This window comes from Protopterus annectens, chromosome 9.part0 (assembly GCF_019279795.1).
Source record: "Protopterus annectens isolate FY-2018-M chromosome 9.part0, PAN1.0, whole genome shotgun sequence".
Taxonomy (NCBI): Eukaryota; Metazoa; Chordata; order Ceratodontiformes; family Protopteridae; genus Protopterus; species Protopterus annectens.
Genome location: NC_056743.1, coordinates 711,209,399 through 711,231,799, shown reverse-complemented (window position 1 = coordinate 711,231,799; position 22,401 = coordinate 711,209,399). Strand labels below are relative to the sequence as shown.

The 22,401-nt window shown below is 38.6% G+C and overlaps 1 long non-coding RNA gene across 1 annotated transcript; it reads left to right on the top strand.

Annotated features, from left to right (window-relative positions):
* The first annotated feature begins 5,808 nt into the window (after positions 1–5,808).
* On the top strand, positions 5,809–14,857 carry LOC122811476. The gene is made up of 2 exons (XR_006366261.1): positions 5,809–13,736; positions 13,770–14,857. It is a non-coding gene; the product is annotated as an uncharacterized LOC122811476 (long non-coding RNA).
* Positions 14,858–22,401: the final 7,544 nt, after the last annotated feature.

Genomic DNA, 22,401 nt, shown 5'->3' with positions numbered 1-22,401 from the left:
GACATGAGCCAGTGTGGTGGTTGTGCAGCAGTATCTGTATCATGCACACACCAAAGTGCTTTATTACATGTATATAATACATGTGTCTGTGATTGTCTGTGTGAACAGACTATGAAATGTGCAATGTGGTTAAGCAGATCATCATCACTTACACTGTGTGGTCTAACATAAGGCAATTTTCTTAACTAAAAACCTCGTTGTACTAAGTTTGCTTATGAGTCAAACAAATCCCATTTGAAATCCTCTGGAACTGCCAAGAGAAGGTAGTGTGTCTACATCAATATTAAGGAGTATGAGCAATTGGCCATACACCATCACTATCACTACCACATTTATTTATTTATTGACATCTGTTGATTGCGGAAGTCCACTGGGTCAGAAGCCCGTTTTCAGTGAAGGCCTGGGAAAAAAAGCTCTACAAAATATTTGTTAGAGTATTTTAAGGATAAAATAGGTAAAGGGCATAAACAATAAAAAATTACATTTGCACATGAAATATAATACACAGTACATTAACAGTAAAACCATTGGAGAATTACATTGACATAAGTACATTAACACTAAAAGCGTTTGAATAATAACGGATTCTTACTCATGTGGTTTTGTGAGGGCAGAAAACAAGCTGAGAGTTAAATAATTCAGTGACCTGTCCCCCAGAACAAATATCTTCCAAAGTTGCAATAAATTGATACATAGCATGAGAGTCAGAATAGCAAAGGTTTTGAATTCTTGGTTAACCACTAAATCATTTGGGATTTTCTTCCTTATTTTAGCACGTTTCTGAGAAAGTTCACATTTTTTTCTAAATGGTTCTGTACATCTGTTGAGTTAAAATAATTACAACTGACAACATGCACTTTGCATGAAGACTTTAAATACTAAATCAAACTTGGATGCAGTCTACCAGAAATAACGTGGGTCCATAATGACTGCACACAAAATCATTCAGTTTGGCAAAATTAATTGAAAGGCTAATTGCATGCATTAATGAAACGATTTGCCTTAAAAATACTATATATATATATATATATATATATATATATATATATATATGACATACACATATACATGTACACACATATAGGGAGAATTGAATATTACTGTATCCCCCTTTGGTCACCTTCTGTTTAATCAACAAAATTTGTATGGCAACACAGATGGTAAACAGGTTCCAAGATCACACAATTCTTGTGGTTGGGGAATATGCTCTTTTCCTGACATTGTGGGATGTCAGAGTTACTATATATAGAATTTGGATGCGGGGGGCATGGGGCCTGCACCTCCTGCAATTTTTTTTTTTATTTTTTGATTTTATGTTTTGCTTGTACCAAGATTATTGCTTGGCACATAAGTAGTAGTATGTTAATTTTTGCAAAGTTGCCCTTTTGTGGTCAGCATTGTGAACGTCGATATTTGGGAGTTTGATGAATTTCAATGCATCCATATATACATATATAGAAACACAGACATATACTTACATATGTATAAATATATGTCTACACATGCACATAGTTTTCATAACACATTGAAGGGTGGTTGTGAAAGTGCAATCTGCGCTATACGATGAAGAAAAAGAGGAGGAATGAGTGAATGAGAGTAAGGATGTATAATGCAAAAAATACAAGGTACACAAAAATCTTCCCTTGTGTATAATGGACAATTCTGTTGGCAATGGTTGTTGAGAATATTAAGTTCCATGCCAAAAATAAAACACAATTTGTAAGTCATTCTTTTCACTTTGTTACAATGGTGAACTTAGTAGTTACAATACATGATGTTTCTGGTAAAATTGCTGTAAAATCTTTGTATTCAGTTCCCTCATGATGAAGCTTTGCTATCTCAGATGACATTTACTTATGAAAGTGGGTAAATTGAAAATGGGAAAGGTTAATGTTGAAAATACCAGGAACCAAGAACAAAACCACTGAACAAATGTGAACTAGAGAAAAATGTCACCAAGTGGGTTTCAGTAAAATTCTTTTAATAACCAGAGATTAATCACTTTCATTTGCTTGTAACATAAATTTCTTCAGAATCTACTATAAAAATTAAAACACCTTATTTTTTTTAAAATCCCCTCACTTAGTCACATGTTAAAAAAATAACCAATCAAAAATATAGGTGTACGATAACACCTATTTCAAACCCAAACCATCGAAAGACATCTTGTTCATAAAAGGAACCATAAAATACAGAGAAATTGTTGAAGCATGAATATTTTTAAAAATAAATACAAAACACATAAAAGTTCATAAAAACATTCACACATAGTAAGAAAGGAGCCTTAAAACCCTAGCAAAAGAAATGTTTTCATTTAATTCAGGGGGTACCCAATGACTTTAACCTGATTTGCCAACTGAGTTCCCTAGTCTCAATCAAATCTACACAGGCCCCCCCTCTTGGATTTTTATATACTATGTCAAGACTAAAAAAATGAAAATAGTGGGATGAAAATTTTGAAATATGTTTAAATAATAGCATTGTTCCATTTTGTTCTCAATATCAAACATATGTTCCTAATTTCAATCTCTCCACTGGTTAATCAGGTTAATACTGAGTTTGTTATTTTTAGCTGACAATGACCTTTTGTTCAACAATTGACAGTTGTGTCACTGAGGACAATAAATCAATATTCTGTTAACGTATTAATTTATTTATACAATTTGTGTAACTATGTTAGAGCACTTACCACATTGGACCAATTTCCGCCTCAGCCAGAATGTAAATGCACTCATCAAGTAGAAAATATAAAAAGAATGTATACAATAAAATCAAAGGAATAGTCAATATATAATAGAAAAAAATATTTAATAGGGTAGTCAACAGAAATTACTATGTACAACATTTATGCCAGTTAGGGTAGAGATGTTAGGAGGTACAGAGGAGACGCAATAGTGAAAATGATAGTGTGTGTCAGAAATTAGGGATACTAGGTTATGTGACCAGAAGTAAAGCTTGTTCTGTGAAATGTTCTTTATGTTGTGCCCAAAAGGAGAAGTAGAGATGTCTTTAAGATTAGAGAGAAGATTAATACCATTATGTTACATAAGGATCTTGGTTTACTACTAAGAGATTGCAAATTTGGGGGTAACAAATGGTCACCTTATTTTTATCCATGAGAGATTCTCTTGAGAATCTGTATTCTCTAAGGTTAAAGTTCTTGTCATGCCTTTTTCTTCTACTGATTAAGCTATATAGTCATATTTTGTTTTGCCTGGCATTGTTTTCTGGTTAGCAAGTTCAGTCAAGTTATTTTATAACAAAATGATAAGTTGTATTTGTCTTCATGGAATTGGACTTTAACATCTGTTAAGGATTTTTCCATGTCTGAAATTTTCATTTAGTGTTGAGATAATGGACTTTTCATTTCATTTCTTCTTGTTTATTTATTGTTATTTATTTTACATTTGTTTACTGGGAAAGTCCAACTGGATACAGTTTTTTTTTCAGCAGAGGCCTGGGGAGAAAAGCTCCAAGATAGACAGTAAGTATAGTATCAGTCAGTTATGTTAACATAATGCCCTTTGGGATACATACATACGTAGTTTTTAACTGTGAGAGAGCTGGATAATGTACATAGAATATTTTGTTTTTGACCTATAGCAGTTTGCATACGTTTTAAAATCATGAATAACCACATATTTGGTGTGCTACACTGATTACAGGAATTCAAAGATGAGGAGGGAATGCACAGAAGGATAATGTGATGGTAGATGAAAGAGTGGAGAAGGAAGAAGAATGTTAGTGGGGAACTAATAAGCTGAGAGAGAGGGAGTCAGTAGGGAGAAGTAGGTAGTGTAGTGATTAATCAGGGTTTTAAGAATAGCAGAGCTACATTGCTGATGTGAGTTTTAGGGTGTGAATATCTTAAGCCTTAGTGTAGGTACATGGAAGGCAGGTGGGAGTTAAAGTAGTTTAAAAGGAGAAGCAGAGCATTGTGAGAGGGGGTAGTGTTTATACAGCAGACGTAGATAGAAGAGATGAATCAGGGTTGTCACAGTTACAGAGCCAAGATTACTGTGGGTGGGATTTTAAGGCTTTTTTGAAGGAGGCAGCGGAAGTTGTAGCTGTGATGTTGTGGGGGGGGGGGGAGTTGTTCCACTGCACGGCAACAGTGTTGCTATGGAGAGAAATACCTGCAAAATTATTGTTGATTGGAAAGAACTTGTTCTTCATTGGGAAATGCCTGAGTTATATTTGTTGCAGAGATGTTTATTGTTATTGAAATATCTTGATATGAGTCCGTTATCAATACATTATTTTCTGCCATTCTTGTTGATTAATTTGGTCTTGAAAATAAAATGGTTGCTTTTTACATATTCCTAATGTTTTGTGCAGAAAACTGCATATTTTTAATAGGTATAAAATACTCAGTTTTCATTTAGGAAAAATGTTTTCACAAGCCCATTTTAACTTTGTTTAAATGAACTCTGAAAATATGATTTGAATCAGTCTGTTGCATCACAGGAAGACAAGAACTGACAGACTGATTCTTGTTTGGAGGTTGCATGTGTCAGACAGGTGTTTTACATTTTTCTCTGGTGATAAAATTTTAGACGCCACTGTTCTGGGGGTTTATATTTTCAGGCTATTTTCTGTGGATAACAGAGGCAGGAAGTAGGTGGATTTTTTTAACACTAGAATTTGAGAAGCTGTCTTTAAAGACTGAGGTCTAATATTGAAATGCACCTAAGTTAGAGAGACTGCACATATATCATACCTGCCCAAGTTGTTATTTTTAACAGTGATGTTATTTTATTTAACATCTGTACTCTGAGCTGTATGAAGGGTACAGTGTTTGGTGTAAGGGGGGCATGGCTGTATAAAGGGTACAGTGTAAGGTGTTAGGGGCAATTGCTGTACAAAAGGTACAGTGTAAGGTGTTAGGGGCATGGCTGTGCAAAGGGTACAGTGTTTGGTGTTGGGGGTCATGGCTGTACGAAGGGTACAGTGTAAGGTGTTAGGGGGCATGGCTGTATAAAGGGTACAGTGTAAGGTGATAGGGGGAATGGCTGTACAAAATGTACAGTGTAAGGTGTTAGGGGCATGGCTGTGCAAAGGGTACAGTGTTTGGTGTTAGGGGCATGGCTGTGCAAAGGGTACAGTGTTTGGTGTTGGGGGTCATGGCTGTATAAAAGGTACAGTGTAAGGTGTTAGGGGGCATGGCTGTATAAAGGGTACAGTGTAAGGTGTTAGGGGGAATGGCTGTACAAAATGTACAGTGTAAGGTGTTAGGGGCATGGCTGTGCAAAGGGTACAGTGTTTGGTGTTGGGGGTCATGGCTGTACGAAGGGTACAGTGTAAGGTGTTAGGGGGCATGACTGTAAGATGCTGATGAGGCATGAGTACAGCACCTGCATTCATTTAGGAAGCTGTGGGTGATATTATGGATTCTTAAATGAATGCTGGCACTGCTTTAGCATTTTAGTGACTATAGCAATGTGCTTTCTAGATTTACAGTGCAGACATTTCTGTGTGTGTGTGTGTGTGTGTGTGTGTGTGTGTGTGTGTGTGTGTGTAGTCCTAAACTGTGCCAGGGAGTTTCTTTTTGTTGTAGCTCAACTGTGAATTGAGAAAATTCCAGTGCTTTCAAACAGTTTAAATTTAAATGTATTTTACTGCAGAGTATATGAAAACTTCAGTCTCGATAATAATGTGAAGAAGACAGCAGGATGTGTAAAACATGTCTTATAGTCACACTAATGTTATTTTATATGTATAAAAAAACAAATTTATATATGTGTGTGTGTGTGTATATATATATATATATATATATATATATATATATATCAATTCTGAGTTTTCCATACTTCAGAGAAAAGGGAATATCATGAGAAATAGCCATCTCAAACTTAGGAAATTTAAGTTCTTTCTTTCAGCCGTTCAGTCTCCATGTTTCACGACTCACTCTAGTGCGATCCAACATTTCAAATGGTTACCAGTTTTAATGCTCTTTACTAAACTGCTAGATTTTGATATGGAACATTAGGAAGTTCAACATCTATTATATATTCCCAGTAAAAATTAGTAGTCCAAAGAACACAGTTATCAGGTAACAAATAACAATGTTCTCTTATTACCCTTAAAATAAATATCCTTCCCTCAACAAAGTGAAACATTCATTAACTTAAGAAATAAACATGCATCTGTATCTTGTTTCACCACTTTTTGCATTGCTTAATTCACTTTCATTATTTTATTTTACAATTCCTTATGAGATGATATGCAGTTGCCTGAAAGTAGTAATTCAGTGGACTGCACAGTAATATACACTACACAGTCAGCTGATGCAAGCTACCTTCAATCAGTAATCAGACACAAACAGGTCCACATTCCTCATATGAGGAAACAGTGGTCACATGAAGCCAGTAGTGAAATGAGATGGCTACATCTGGTTTATCCTCTGTAACAAACCAAATTATTGTTTGTTAATAATTCAACATCTTTATCTCTACTCTTTGACATAGATGGATAAAGACCTGACTGCAATCAGAGAGGTAGCAAGACAAAACTGGTAGCCTGAGCAATCCTGAAAACACCACCCATTTCTAATAAAGATCACAACCAATATGGAAAATTTAAATTATACTTACTAATAGAGTTGCAAACAGTTACACTCAACTAAGCAGATTAATTTAAGCCACAATGCTGTTTAAATGAACGTCATTAGTACAATTGGAGCCAATTGACAACTCATCTGAAATGTTAATCACACCACATAGCAGCTTATACCTGGGGCATCTGTCCCTTTGTACCACCCTTGCTACAATCCTGATTATGATACAGACAACTCAAGTTCAACTAGTGAATATGTGCTGAAAGAATAAGCTGGGAGATGGTATGAGTGAGTACCTAATAATTGCTCCACAAGCCTTGGGGAGGGAATGATGGTTCCAACTGGCTAATCCTCACTTTCCAATCAGAGAGTTGCAAGTACTGAACATGGCCAGGACTGGTGATATGGGTTTGGCTGTACCAAGATGGGGAAGGTATCCCTCTGCAGCATGTGTGTAGAAGCAGATACACACTGGGGATGGGTATAGTGAAGCTGCTGTAGTGATGCTTATATTCATGTTAGCCAACAGTGGTTGGGGTTAGAGGCACAAGTAGGAAAGTCCTGATGGCTGCCCAAATAATACCTTTTGGTATTTGGCCTCACCTCACAGGGATGAAGTGGGACTGATACACTTCTTCTCTTATAAGGAATGAAAGGGCCAAAAGATAGTGGTGAGTGTTGATAAGTGAAACACAGGTGACCTCCCAAAATTAAATAAAATAGAACATGTTAAAGTGAATTGCTTTCAATTGTTGTAGCCACACCTTAGAGACAGACACACAAAGAAATGGCATAGAATATCAAAGTTCACTGTGACATCAAAAATAATGTTATACAGCTGAAAACTATTCATTGTTTAAATGTATCGGAATTAATGAACTTTCACACATTCTCCCTTGCATATGTGTCCATGAAGCACTTTGTTCCACTTCAACACATAAGTCTGGGTTTCATTTCACATTGTGTCCCATGAGTTATGTTAATTGATATTGCTTGCTATTACTTACAGACATATATTATTTATTGATAAATCCAGGTGGAGCCCAAAACTTATAAAGTAAATAGTGTGTGAGATCCATGAGTGTAGTGGACAAACTCCATGGCTGGTAAAAATGAGGGCAATTGTGCATAATACAGGAAAAGGTTTAGTGACTGCTCAAAGACATATGTATGTAGTCCACAAACCTTGGGGAGGGAATGATAGCTTCAGAATGAAAGTCAGAAATTATGTAGTGGTGTGTCAACATTAGCATGCTCTCATCACTGCAGTCTAGTCATGGTAACTAACACCACCACCACCACAGTTAGTATTCAGACTAACTATATAAAGCACACCACACAAGGTATACAGGTTGTGTGTGTGGGGGGGTTAGGGCACTTACAACTGTAGTCTATAGGAATGATGCTTGACGAAAGCAACACATTGACTATGCATGCTTTGACATTGCATGGTTCAGTTGCAGATGCTACATCAAACAGTCAAACAGAATATCAGGACCAGTAATTTCAGATGTAGCAAAACCCTTTCAAACAGAGGATCAGCTGAGGTGGACCCTCAGTATTTTTGACACTGAGTAATGATTTGCACATTTAGGCAGGTGGGCATGAGAATGAGATGAGGCACCTGACACAGAGAATATTTGTGAATTGTGCCCATTCAATATCCATTAATGATCAGGCATGTCATGCATCAGCACTTTGGCAGTGATATAGAACTGTGTGGTCAACTACACAGCAGCACAGATGCAAAAGCATGCATATATGGGGTTGCCTGAGAGAGGGAGTTTGTGTGTGTCAGTAAGCAGTGCCCATCCTCATCGCATACCCACTAGAGTTTCAACTTTGCTTCTCCCAGTGTGATCCTGCATAGGATACAGACACACACACTATCCTCCATTCACTACACACTGCTCAGAAGCCCATTTTGCCCAACAGGCCCTGACTGTTAGCATCTGCAATTGCTGTACATCCTTACTTTAATTATCCTTCTGTCTTTATACTATGGTGCTATTAGTAGGTCACACAGACTACTCTGCTGTGCATTCCCAAATGAGTACACAGAATGCATCCACCCACACCTTTCTCTAAAGTGTTTTTCTCTGCAACCCATCTCCAGAGGGTCTGCAAGCAGTCTAGCTGTATGCCCCTAACAGTTTGTTATAGCTGTTTTGCTGCCTATGATACTACATGTCCTGTAAGCATATGGGCAGTCTTGTTGTGTGCCTCTAACATATTGTTTTAGTTACCTTGTTGTGCATGGCACTGTATATTCTGCAGATGTAGAAACTGTTTCATTGTTGAGCCCAGATGACCCTCTTTATTAGTCCTCCTGAGAAGCACACCCTGTGCATGTTCATGCCTCTCTTCGGTGTGATTACTTTACTGTGCAGCTTGCCTGGCCTTCTTGAACTGCGCCACCCCATGCCCTGGAAAGGGTCATGACTTTCCTAATTGTGCTGCTGACATAGCTGGGGTGGTCAGCTGCATTGAATTCATTGCATCAGTACTTTAGCTGGTTCATCTAGCACCCTAGGCAGTTTGCCAAACACCACCTTAAGTTAATATTAAGGAAATAATAAAAGGTATTCTGAGAATTTACAATACCCCCTCCAGAAAAAAAAATGTTTGACTATAACAATCTGCTTACTACATCTGTAAAAAACACTCTACTACAGCTACTAGCACCTGAATTTCATTCATTTGTTAAGCCTCGGTATCATTGCAGCTTCATCAGTAAATGCCAGTACTGCACTTCCATCCCACTGTGACCTGCTGATTACATCCCCTAACAGCTGTAAGAGCAGCTAGTCCCTCTGCACTGTGCCACCTATGGCTCTGGAGTACCTCACCCATGTTTTGCAGTGCTGCACTGTGTTAGTCCTGGCAGGCATGTGATTCTGTCCATGGTTCACACTTCAGTATGTACATATTACATGTTTTGTAGTGCTGCACTGTGTTAGTCCTGGCAGGCATGTGATTCTGTCCATGGTTCACACTCCAGTATGTACATATTACATGTTTTGTAGTGCTGCACTGTGTTAGTCCTGGCAGGCATGTGATTCTGTCCATGGTTCACACTCCAGTATGTACATATTACATGTTTTGTAGTGCTGCACTGTGTTAGTCCTGGCAGGCATGTGATTCTGTCCATGGTTCACACTCCAGTATGTACATATTACATGTTTTGTAGTGCTGCACTGTGTTAGTCCTGACAAGCATGTGATTCTGTCCATGGTTCACACTCCAGTATGTACATATTACATGTTTTGCAGTGCTGCACTGTGTTAGTCCTGGCAGGCATGTGATTCTGTCCATGGTTCACACTCCAGTATGTACATATTACATGTTCTGCAGTGCTGCACTATGTTAGTCCTGGCAGGCATGTGATTCTGTCCATGGTTCACACTCCAGTATGTACATATTACATGTTTTGTAGTGCTGCACTGTGTTAGTCCTGGCAGGCATGTGATTCTGTCCATGGTTTACACTCCAGTATGTACATATTACATGTTCTGCAGTGCTGCACTGTGTTAGTCCTGGCAGGCATGTGATTCTGTCCATGGTTCACTCTCCAGTATGTACATATTACATGTTCTGCAGTGCTGCACTATGTTAGTCCTGGCAGGCATGTGATTCTGTCCATGGTTCACACTCCAGTATGTACATATTACATGTTCTGCAGTGCTGCACTATGTTAGTCCTGGCAGGCATGTGATTCTGTCCATGGTTCCCACTCCAGTATGTACATATTACATGTTTTGTAGTGCTGCACTATGTTAGTCCTGACAAGCATTTGATTTTGTCCATGATTCACACTCCAATATTTATATATTACATGTCCTTCAGTGGTGCATGGAGCATGTCTGAACAGGTATGTAATCATGTCCATAAATTAAATGCATATGTGTACATGACGAGTGCTTCACTGAGTGTTTTCTGACAGAGACATGCTCTTATCCTTAATCCATGTATGTCTGTGCATGTACTTCTGTGTTGTAATATGTTTGTCCTTTCAGATACTTGACTCTGTCCTTGAGTCATATGTCTGTAAATGTCCTACAGTTCTGCAGGGTTTGTCCTGATAAACACATGATTTTGTTTGAGCCTCTCTCCAGGCTGTGCATGTCATTCAGTACTATATTGACTATGGCCTGTCCATGTCCTTCAGTGCTGTAATGTATGTTGACAGGCACATGATGCGATGTGCCAACTGTCTGCTTGTTCATGTCCATTTTCCTGAATGCTGCACTGGCTGTGCCATAATAACAGCCACAGGACTGTGTACAGGAAATCATGTGCTGATCTGTACAAATCCCTAAGTACTACTGACACTGCTGAGGTACCAAACTCCATTTCAGTACACCATGTAGGACCTTCAAAGATTCAAAGAAACTTTATTGCTATTTAGGACTGCACAAGTGCAGCCTAAATGAAATTACAAATGTCAGCTCATGAGAGAAATGCAGTGCAAATAACATAGATGCAGCCATATCAAACAATGATATAAGAAAGAAAATAACACGTAAGACATGCAAGACGCAGTTAACATTACATAAATACATTCACTTCCCATTATCCAGTGATAAATAATAAATATCAACCACCAAACCCCTACACTGTTAAGATAGAGAATAAACAGAGACTAGTGAATAACAGGTGTTTAGTTACCATATTGCACTTGTTAACCTTAGATGTGACTCAGTATAGCCATCATATTGCATAATAGTAATGCTGGTGGTAATTGCTCAGAGCAGCAGGATTAAATGAAAAAAAAGAGGCTTCTATGTATCGGGTATTATAGTTGGTGTCCGTATTAATATGTCTCACAGCTGTAGGATACAAACTGTTCCTGAATCTAGTAGTCCTACAGTGGAAGCTGAGGTACCTCCTTCCAGACGCAAGTTCTGAGAACCAGTTTTGGGCCAGATGGGCCGAATTAGCAAGTATTTTGTATGTTCTCTTTCTTGCTCTTGTAAAGAAAAGTTCCTGATTAGAAGCGAGGCTTGTGCCCAAGATTTTCTCAGTGCCGCAATGAGGTTATTCTGACAGACCAGTCATTCTGTCCATAAGTTACTACCATTGTATACGTCCTTCAATGCTACATAGTATGCCTCAAGCGAGACATAATTCTATCCATAAGCCACATGCCAGTTTGTACACACTGTCCTTGATTGCTGCACTGTGTGTGTTTTGACAGGCATGTGATTATTTCCAATAGTCACAACTGTCTGTGCATGTCAGTCAGTGTTGCACTGAATGTATCCTGACAGACATTTGATTCTTGTCTGCAAGTCACATGTCTATCTCTGTACCTGTTTCCAGTGCTACACTGCATTTATCATGACAGACACATGATTCTGTCCATATGTCACATGTCTGTCTGAATATGTCCCTCAGTGCTGCACTTGACCTGACAGGCATGAGATTCTGTGCATTAGTCACATGACAGCCTGTGTATGCCCCTCGGTGCTTCACTAAGTGTGTCCTGAGAAAAAGCATGATTCGCTGCATTACTCTATGTTTCTTTGTAGATGTCCTTCAGTGCTGTACTGGATGTGTCTTTATAGGCATGTCCATGAGCCTTATGCTTTTCTGGCAATTTCTTTCAGCTCTGCATGCTGTGCCTTGACAGCACATGATTCTGTGCATGATCCACATGGCTGCATGCCGCTCAACTTTCAATGAGGTTAAAGGTTGTCCCAGACTTTGCCTCATATTGTTTCCCTATTCCTCATTTTATTTCCTGGTAAATCACCGAGGACAGCAAACAATAAACAATGCATGACATTAGATTTCATAATACTTACTCGACAAAAAATGCATGATAATGCAAAACCTTTGTTCTATTAACTGTTTTAACTAAATTAGAGTACTAATTAAAATTGTCCCTGACACTGGGATTCTGTACCCCAGTTGGTTTTTGGCCTTGTTCCTGATTCTTGAGCAAAAAGATGAGAACTATGCATGCCTGTCTGTATTTATTCTCCTTCATTGCTGCACAGTGTGTCATGGCAGACATATGACTGTAAGCATAACTTATATGCCTGTCTGTACTTCTCCTTCAGAGGTGTACTGTGTGTGTCTTGACAGACACATGATTCTGTGCATAAGTTACATGCCTGTCTGTACTTCTCCTTCAGAGCTGTACTGTGTGTCTTGACAGACACATGATTCTGTGCATAAGTTACATGCCTGTCTGTACTTGTCCTTCAGAGCTGTACTGTGTGTGTCTTGACAGACACATGATTCTGTGCATAAGTTACATGCCTGTCTGTACTTTTCCTTCAGAGCTGTACTGTGTGTGTCTTGACAGACACATGATTCTGTGCATAAGTTACATGCCTGTCTGTACTTTTCCTTCAGAGCTGTACTGTGTGTGTCTTGACAGACACATGATTCTGTGCATAAGTTACATGCCTGTCTGTACTTCTCCTTCAGAGCTGTATTCTGTGTCTGGACAGACACATGATTCTGTGCATAAGTTACATGCCTGTCTGTACTTTTCCTTCAGAGCTGTACTGTGTGTGTCTTGACAGACACATGATTCTGTGCATAAGTTACATGCCTGTCTGTACTTCTCCTTCAGTGCTGCACTGACTGGGTACTGATTCCATCCATAAGAAACATGATTGTCTATACAAGCCCTTCAGGGCTACAGTGATTGTGTCCTAACAGACAGATGGCTCTGTCCATCAGATGCATGCTTCTATTTACATAAAATGTTGTATGGTACTGTGTACTGCCTAACAGGTACATTGTTCTGTCCATGACCTATACACCTGTCTGCACATCAAACAGAATGACTTGTTCCTCATGCACATCGCATATGTTTATCAATATTGCTGTTTGTGACATCTAGTTTCTTAGTATTGGAATTATCTTCTGCTGCTGACCAGCTAGTATGGAAAATGAAAAACACAGATATATGGATCACTGTATTTCCTGCATTCCTTAATCATTTGACTAATGCAGTGATAATCCTTTCTTCCCTTCAACAAACACACTTACACAACTATTTATATGCTCTGCTCATTTTAGCTGCTGAAATATAAATGACATGAATGGGCGGCAGCATAAGATAAATGCCATCTACAAGTAAAATGGAGGTTTAAATATCATCTTGCCTGCCTACTATCCCCCACAAACACACACACACACACACACACAAAATCCAACAAAGGTGCAGACAGAGTCAAAGAGGAAAGTCACAAAGAGAAACTGATTGACAGAAGAGATAGCTGGAAAGAAAGGATGATGGAATGGTGGTAAAGGAGACAAAGAACTGATGAACATTTGTCAGAAAGATAGAGAAAGGATGCAGTAAAGCAAGTGAATGAAAAAATATCTGAAAAAGAATTAAGCATATGGCATCTTCAGTGCATGTTACAATTAGAGTGAAAGTAATATTAATTTTCAATTTATGTCTTCCCTCATTTTGCGTGATATGAGAAAGACAAGTACAGTGCAAGAAAAAAAAAACTTTTAGCAACTGTTTAGCTGGAAAGTTGCAGCTTCCTGACATATACAGGGATGCTGAATACTGTTGTTTAATGTAGTGGCTAATGGTGTAGCCAAGACATCTGTACGGTAACTAATATTAATGAATATGCATAGGAACCAGAAGAGAAACTGAATGCACCAATCTACCGCATGCATGGATGTCCTTGGTGAAAGGAATTAAGGCTAAAGTCATTGAAATTCAGTGTGTGTGATGCCAAGTGAAGCAGGAATGACTAATAAGAAATATGTACAATGATAACTTACCGGAAATGACACCTGTTTGACCTAGAAATTAGCCCTCCTGTCCTTGTCTTCACAGTTTCTAAAACTAATGGATATATAGTACTTCAGAAAGAATTAACATTCAGGAATTGCCTTTAATGGCAAATGCAAAACTTAAAGCTGTTTATTTACAGTTCATCAGGGCACTGTGTTGTTAAATATGTGTTGACAACCTTTGTTACATTCACTTAATATTCTGAATGTTTTTTATATGGCAATGGCAAACTATGTTGTGGCATGCAATGACAAATTTCTCAAGTGCAAATTATGTGCAATGCATTAAATGACAGAGACTGACATGCATAAAGGTAACAAAAGTTGGAATGAATGATACTATTATCAAAACAAAGGTGATGTTTTTCTTTATTGTAATACTGTTGCTTCCTTAAGTTTTTGGAACTTTGTATTTTTCTGTTTGAAAATATTTTCTTTTTTTTTTTTTTGCCTTTTGGTGGCAGATATTTATATCTGACTGATATCTGTTATTCTGCAAATATATCGTATTATTTTCTAAAATAAGTAGTGCGTCTGTGTCATTTATTTATATATCACGTAGTATTTGCAATAGAGCTTGCCTTTCAACAGAAATTACAGCTGCAAAACTACATTATTTATATGTTTTGGTTAACAGCAGAAAAGAATGAAAGTGAAATATCTGAAAAAAAAATAGTTCTCCACGTGTTTGTTATACATACAAGTCTTACATGACAGTTGAGTTTGCAATGCAAACCACAGTATCACTGTAAAATTAGACACGTAGGCACACCCATATTGTTATTCATGTATACACATACACAGTCACTCACTCAAAACACCACACCACACACACAGTGCCAGAGAGCAAAAGCATTGTTTGAAATGTAATTAACCCAAGTTCTAAGACCGTCACATGTGGGAAAATAACCTATGAGGGAAGGATGGCAAATTTCAGGGGATGTTCCTGTTACTTAACAGTAGGATGCAGAAAGTGTTTACGGTATTAGGCGAATCCTCCTGGCTCTGTGGCATAGAGAAATAAACCCTTGACAATGACCCAAACAATGCAGAGTTTGACTAATCAGTTGGAGGTGGTAGGAAGGGGTGGCAAATGGCAGCTTACCTAAGCTAGTGATATAGAGAGACTGGAGGTCCAGTGGTTGTTTTGCTACATGCAAATAGACATAGCTTGCATCCGTTACCCAAGAAACACACGACTATAGGGTAAATGCCGTCAAAGACTTGCTGCTAAATATGGCTCCAAGAAAAACAACAGTAGCATTTGGCTGTGGGGAAGGGAATGTGGGACTGCTTGCAGTCAGTGAGTGGTAGGTTGATTGCCAACAGAAGCATTTGGCTGTGGGGAAGGGAATGTGGGACTGGTTGCAGTCAGTGAGTGGTAGGTTGATTGCCAACAGTAGCATTTGGCTGTGGGGAAGGGAATGTAGGACTGCTTGCAGTCAGTGAGTGGTAGGTTGATTGCCAACAGTAGCATTTGGCTGTGGGGAAGGGAATGTGGGACTGCTTGCAGTCAGTGAGTGGTAGGTTGATTGCCAACAGTAGCATTTGGCTGTGGGGAAGGGAATGTGGGACTGCTTGCAGTCAGTGAGTGGTAGGTTGATTGCCAACAGTAGCATTTGGCTGTGGGGAAGGGAATGTGGGACTGCTTGCAGTCAGTGAGTGGTAGGTTGATTGCCAACAGTAGCATTTGGCTGTGGGGAAGGGAATGTGGGACTGCTTGCAGTCAGTGAGTGGTAGGTTGCCAACAGTATCATTTGGCTGTGGGTAAGGGAATGTGGGACTGCTCGCAGTCAGTGAGTGGTAGGTTGATTGCCAACAGTAGCATTTGGCTGTGGGGAAGGGAATGTGGGACTGCTTGCAGTCAGTGAGTGGTAGGTTGATTGCCAACAGTAGCATTTGGCTGTGGGGAAGAGAATGTGGGACTGCTTGCAGTCAGTGAGTGGTAGGTTGATTGCCAACAGTAGCATTTGGCTGTGGGGAAGGGAATGTGGGACTGCTTGCAGTCAGTGAGTGGTAGGTTGATTGCCAACAGTAGCATTTGGCTGTGGGGAAGGGAATGTGGGACTGCTTGCAGTCAGTGAGTGGTAGGTTGATTGCCAACAGTAGCATTTGGCTGTGGGGAAGGGAATGTGGGACTGCTTGCAGTCAGTGAGTGTTAGGTTGATTGGGGAATGTGGGACTGCTTGCAGTCAGTGAGTGGTAGGTTGATTGGGGAATGTGGGACTGCGTGCAGTCAGTGAGTGGTAGGTTGATTGGGGAATGTGGGACTGCTCGCAGTCAGTGAGTGGTAGGTTGATTGCCATGTCCAACTTCTTTTTCTCTTTAATACAGTTTACCTGGAAGGAATTGAGTGGATGTCATAGTAGAGTTGTAATCTTTCAGGTCCACTTTGTGCAAGATGGGACCTGATTTGTTGCAGCACTTTTTTTTTTTTTTTTTTTTTTTTTTATTATAGCTGTTATGGTACCAAAAGTAAATGTAGATATAAAAAAAATATGCTGTCTTTCAGTTCTTACAAAACACAGGACTGCATGGTTCCAACATTTGCTGAGGAATAAAGTAAAACTGGCAAGTTTCCTGATTTATTATTCCTTTTCTCTTTAATTTTTTTGCATTTTTTCCTGATAAATCAGCAAGGGTTTCAGTCAGTAGGTAATGTCAGACATATCCTGTTTCAGATTTTCAGGAAATGCATACTGATGCAAACGTTCTGTCAACTTTTTAGTGAATTAAAATATTTTAAATTGTCCCTGATGTTGACACTTTTTTCCCCAGTATTTATGGCTTTGCCCAGAATTCATAAGTAAAGACATTGTAAGGTATGGATTAATGTTCCTCATCTGAGCTTTAAAAGTTCCTGTTCCATGCAGGACCACATTGAAAGGGCCTGTCACACACATTAAGATTTTTAACAATTATTCATGTTCAATCACTTGTCTTATGTGGCAAATATATTGCATTTGCTGAAATCAGTGTAAAACTAGTATTGCTGTGGTGTATGTGTGCGTTGGGCTGGGGTTGGGTGGGGTGCAGTGTATTTAAGAGTAATAAGTTGTCAATAATTTGTTTTACTTACCATTACAAATATCAGTCTTGCAACTAACAGGTGTCTGTCTTGGGTGGCTTGGCAGAAGCAGGATGTGTGTGAAAACAACTGCTTATTGGAATAGTGGTGGAGTAAGTAGTTTTGTCATTTTACAGTGCTTTGCGCTGGTTGAGTTATTTGCTGTGGCTTTTTCTATATGGAGTCTTAATGTTTCCATGTAGCTTTATGGGTTTACCCAAGTGATCTGGAGAGCACAATGACATACCATAGGTGAATTGGCATTCCACCAGTTTACCTGAAGGTGAATGTGTGTGTGTGGAAAACATCACTGATTTTTATCTCTGTAGACACACAAAATTGCAGAGTAGCAGTAAAAATAAATACAATTATATCATTATCTTACAAAAATAAGACATAAAGTACATCACAAAATACCCAAACATTAATAACGTCTAGGGCCCTGGTGTTCACCATACCCTTGACTGGATAAATGTATTTTGACATAGGCTTAGTGGTGGAGCAAACTCTGCACAGAGGTGTACACAGAAGTTTGCTGTAGCTTATGTGAGTGTGTGTGTGTGTGTGTGGGGGGGGGGGGCTGAAGATGGTGTGGCTGTTATTTCTTTTACTTACAGACTTCAGAAAGTCACTACAGATTGAATGATGGTTAAGGACAATGTGGTCATTATTTCTTTAACTTTCTCACAAACCTCAGTGGTGAGCAGTGAAGGTTACTATAGCTTATATAAGGGCAGTGTACTGTCATTTTTTTTCACTTATCTCAAGATCAAACATCAGACACTAGCACTGGTGGTTAATTTTTCAAGGTAGTGGTAAGGAGGCAAGTTTCTTGTATACATCTTACAGCAGAAGGTTGAAATATGTAATTTTGAGCATAGAAATGAAGAGGCATGCTATTTGTATTTATGACAGCAACCACTTGAAGTATATGGTTGTGGCCATTTTTGATTTCAGTTTCAACCTAGTCAGACAGCAGAGTGATACACATCAGGTGTATGTGGTTTGTTTTTTTTTTTTGTTTTTTTTTTTAGGAGGAGGCAGGGATGCTGACTATTCCCAGACAGGATTTATGTATCCTTGCAAATATTTCTCTTCTTAGATTATTGTAAGCTACTGCTTTGTTAGCTTTGAACATTAAACCTTGAACTCAACTTTTTTTCTTCCTTGAGATAAAAAAAAGACCAGATTTCTTTCCTAATTTATGATTTTTGCTCAGGCTGTTTACAAATCAAAATATTGAAAATAATCTGAAGTGAACCTTGGAGAATCTATAAGCCCATGGGTTCTGGAGGCCTTGTGTCCCCCAGGCTCTCAGCTTAATTCAGTCATTTTTTATAGAGTTATTATTGTGCAGTCTTGTCCAGTTAGGGTATGTTAAAGTGAAGTAAGAAAAACTAATATCAGTCAGGAATTTCTTTCCTTATTCATGCTTTTTGTGTAGGCCATAAGTGTATGAACAGGTTGTATAAAAATTCTGAATTCCATATCATAGCACCTAGAAGAACATGTCTTCTGGAGAAAAAAAGCTGGAGAGTAAGGCAAACATGTAAGGAAAGGAAGAAACAATAACAGTTATGTTTTAGGGAGGCCAGGCTTGGAGGAAGAGAGTGGGGTTCACTGAGAGATGTGTTCCAGGGGAGGCTAATAGGCAATAAGAAATGCCAAGAAGCCCTGAATCTAGGACACCATTTAACCTGAGGACAACCCTCTAAATAGGGCTGTTCTAATATAACTTCACTGTAATCAAATGCCCGTCTCTGTGAATGTCTATCTGTTAGATGACCCAGGTAGGTGTTCATAGGCCTGTTGCAATGTTAGAAACTACAAGTCAGTCTGTGTGTATTGCAAAAGATTTTTAGCTTTATCAAAGAGATTGTTTAGATGATGTGGCAGCAATAGAGTTATACTTATTCTGGAAGTCTCCAGGGGACTGCTGACTTGACACTTGCTGGGGACCTGCAAACTGCTATCACAAGCCCTGTAAACAGAGGCTTATAGCTGTAACAGCTATAAACAAACACAAGGCTTGACTTACCAAGATGGTGACAACAGTCCTTATTAGCATGTGGGTAGTAGCAATTAAATGCAGGGGTAGAACAGACTAAGCCCTCACAGTGGCAAAGGTACCCATATTAGCCATTGGGGTGTGATGTTAGGGCTTACTGGAAAAAAATGGTGGCTATATAAATAAAAGTATTTGCAACAGGCTCCTTCCGCATGGGAAGTGAACAGGCTGATTAAGTGCTGTGCTGTGGCTGATAGTCATCAGGCATTAAAGTCCGAATAAAAAATTCTAAAAAATGAATAAATAAAAGTAAAAACATTTTCCTGCTTGTGCAGCCTTCAGGTCAGCAAACCACTGGACCAATGTCAGGGTTCTTTTGGTAAATCTAGTTTATCATATGCTGTCCATATTATGTCATTGTGGATCCTCAACAAAAACATTTTTGAACTGTTTACTTGACCATTGTGATTATCTTTTTTTACATTTGACATGTCTGAGGTTATATTCCATTTAGCTACCCAAGAATTCTCTCTTCACAGGTATAAAAATAGTTTTAAAAATGTACATTTCATCTCTGCTTATACTCAGATCAGGTGACATTCACATAAACTCAGGACTCCAATTCCAACCGCAAATTAACATCACTGAAATGTCTATCGTGGATAAAGACCTAAAAATAGCTTATTGTGACACTAACAACAAATTGCCCAGTTTTGAAGCATGGTGACTGAGTGAACAAACACATATAGTTACAGTAACAGAAACATGGCAAAAATTTACTTTTGTTCTTCAGATTTCATTTGCTCTAACTTTACTATGCACAGTGAATACATGCCCAACATCTCTGACTGGTGAAGTTATGTTACTGCTAATTAAAAATTACACTTGTCTCACTTCAAGACTTCATTTGGATGATTTAAGTGTGTCAGTTATCTGAGTCTTTGCCAAAGGCGAAAAGGCTGTTCTGTCCAACTCGTAGCTTCTAGAATACTTTTTATTTATTTAACATTTGTTTACTGGAAAGGTCCGACTAGGACAAAGCTTATTTTCAGAGGAAGCCCAGAGAGAAACACTACAGACGCATGTCTTTGGAATGTGGGAGGCAACCAGAGCACCTGGAGGAAACCCACACAAACACAGGAGGACATGCAGACTGGACAGAAGGCACCCCAGCTGAGAATTGAACTGGAGAACCTCTTGATGTGAGGCGACAATGGAAACCGCTGCACCAATGTGCTGCCCAAGCATCCAACCCTTTCCAACAAACCACAGATGACACCAAGGCCCTAGTACAATGACTCTTGACCCTGCCTGGAATTGCTTTGTCATGGTGAGGTTGAAGAAAATGATAACACTCATCTGTGTTAGCATGTCTGGCAGGAGATTTTTGTTTATTCTCAGATTAGCTTGTATGCTAGCATGTCTAATGGTAAAAATGTAAATACATTCTTTTAAATGTTGAATATTTCCCTGTTTAAACAGAACGTTTAAACAATCTGTCAATGTTCTGACACATTTCTAATTACGCATGTGAGGCAGATTAAAAGGTACTGTGGAGAATCAGCTGAACAGTAGTAGGTGATGTCATTAGAATGTCCATGGCTGCTAGGTGATTATTTGAACAGTTGATTGGAAAAGAACATTTTCAAACAGCTGACTTATTTTTAAAATAATACAGTTGAGACCGATAGCCTGGAATATATAAAAGAGGCTGCTGAAGTCAGTTTCTGAGCAGTTAGTCAAGTGAAGAGCAGCTGCTTGTGAAGAGTTGCAGTCAGTTACAGTGCTGTTCAGTGATACCCAAAGAAAAGAGAACTCACCAAAAAAAACTGTAAGCTTGCCTTTGCCTTGCTGTTATGTGTTAGATTTGATCAGGGACAATATCCTCTAGTTAGAATAGGAAAGCTTAGTTATTTAGATAAGAGTTTTTCCTAGAATGATGGACTTCTATACTACAGTTTAATTTTATATTTCTGGTGACTGAATTCTAGTGTTTAATGAAAGCTATTGAATTCCATTCTTGTAGTCATTTTATTATTAAATGTTTTCATTACTTAACAATGTGCCTGGAAATCATTTTTTTCTTTAGAGATTAGTATGCACTTATACCTGTATGATTATAAACATGGAGATTAACAGCCCAACGGATTAACGCACTTACACCATAGAATTCAAAATAAGTCATAAATAAAACATCAGGTACTTGTGCGCCAAGTGGTTTCCATAAAAACGATATGTGAGATAAATCCAAGTGCAGTTCAATCTCAAAGTGTTCAATCAGATTCGAAACAAGTTCAGTATAAATCCAAGTTGTTTATTGTATTCGGACTAACAAGTCTTGTTAGTCCGAATACAAAAAACAACTTGGATTTATACTGAACTTGTTTCGAATCTGATTGAACACTTTGAGATTGAACTGCACTTGGATTTATCTCACATATCGTTTTTATGGAAACCACTTGGCGCACAAGTACCTGATGTTTTATTTATACCTGTATGATACTCCATTGGTCACCTGGAAGGCTGGGCCACTTCTGGTCACAGCTATCATTTATTTTGATATTTAATTTTCATAATTGGACACCCCTTTAAAAGGGCATGAAGAAACTCTGATTGCTGGCAGCATTACAGTGTTATTTTGGGGAAGGGACACAGCTGGAAATCTGTGCCAGGCTTTCCCAAAAGTGTTTGGGTGTGCGAGATTTAAATTTACTTTGAGTGTCAGTGTATTAGTGGTCTTAAAGTGGGACACGTTGCTCTGAAGTGTGTAATAAGGGGTTACATTAGGGTTGGACAGAAGTATACAGTCCAGTCCCACATTATAGAGGTTGTTCCTGTTATGCTTTTAAAGGAAATTGTGAAATACTACTCCTAAGTGACAGTCTCATACTGGAGTCAGTAGTGAGGATTGAAGCTCCTTAGTTAATGACCCAGGATAGTAAGGGATGTCATATTAATTGTTGGCAGAACGGTGAGATATTAGCCAGACATCAC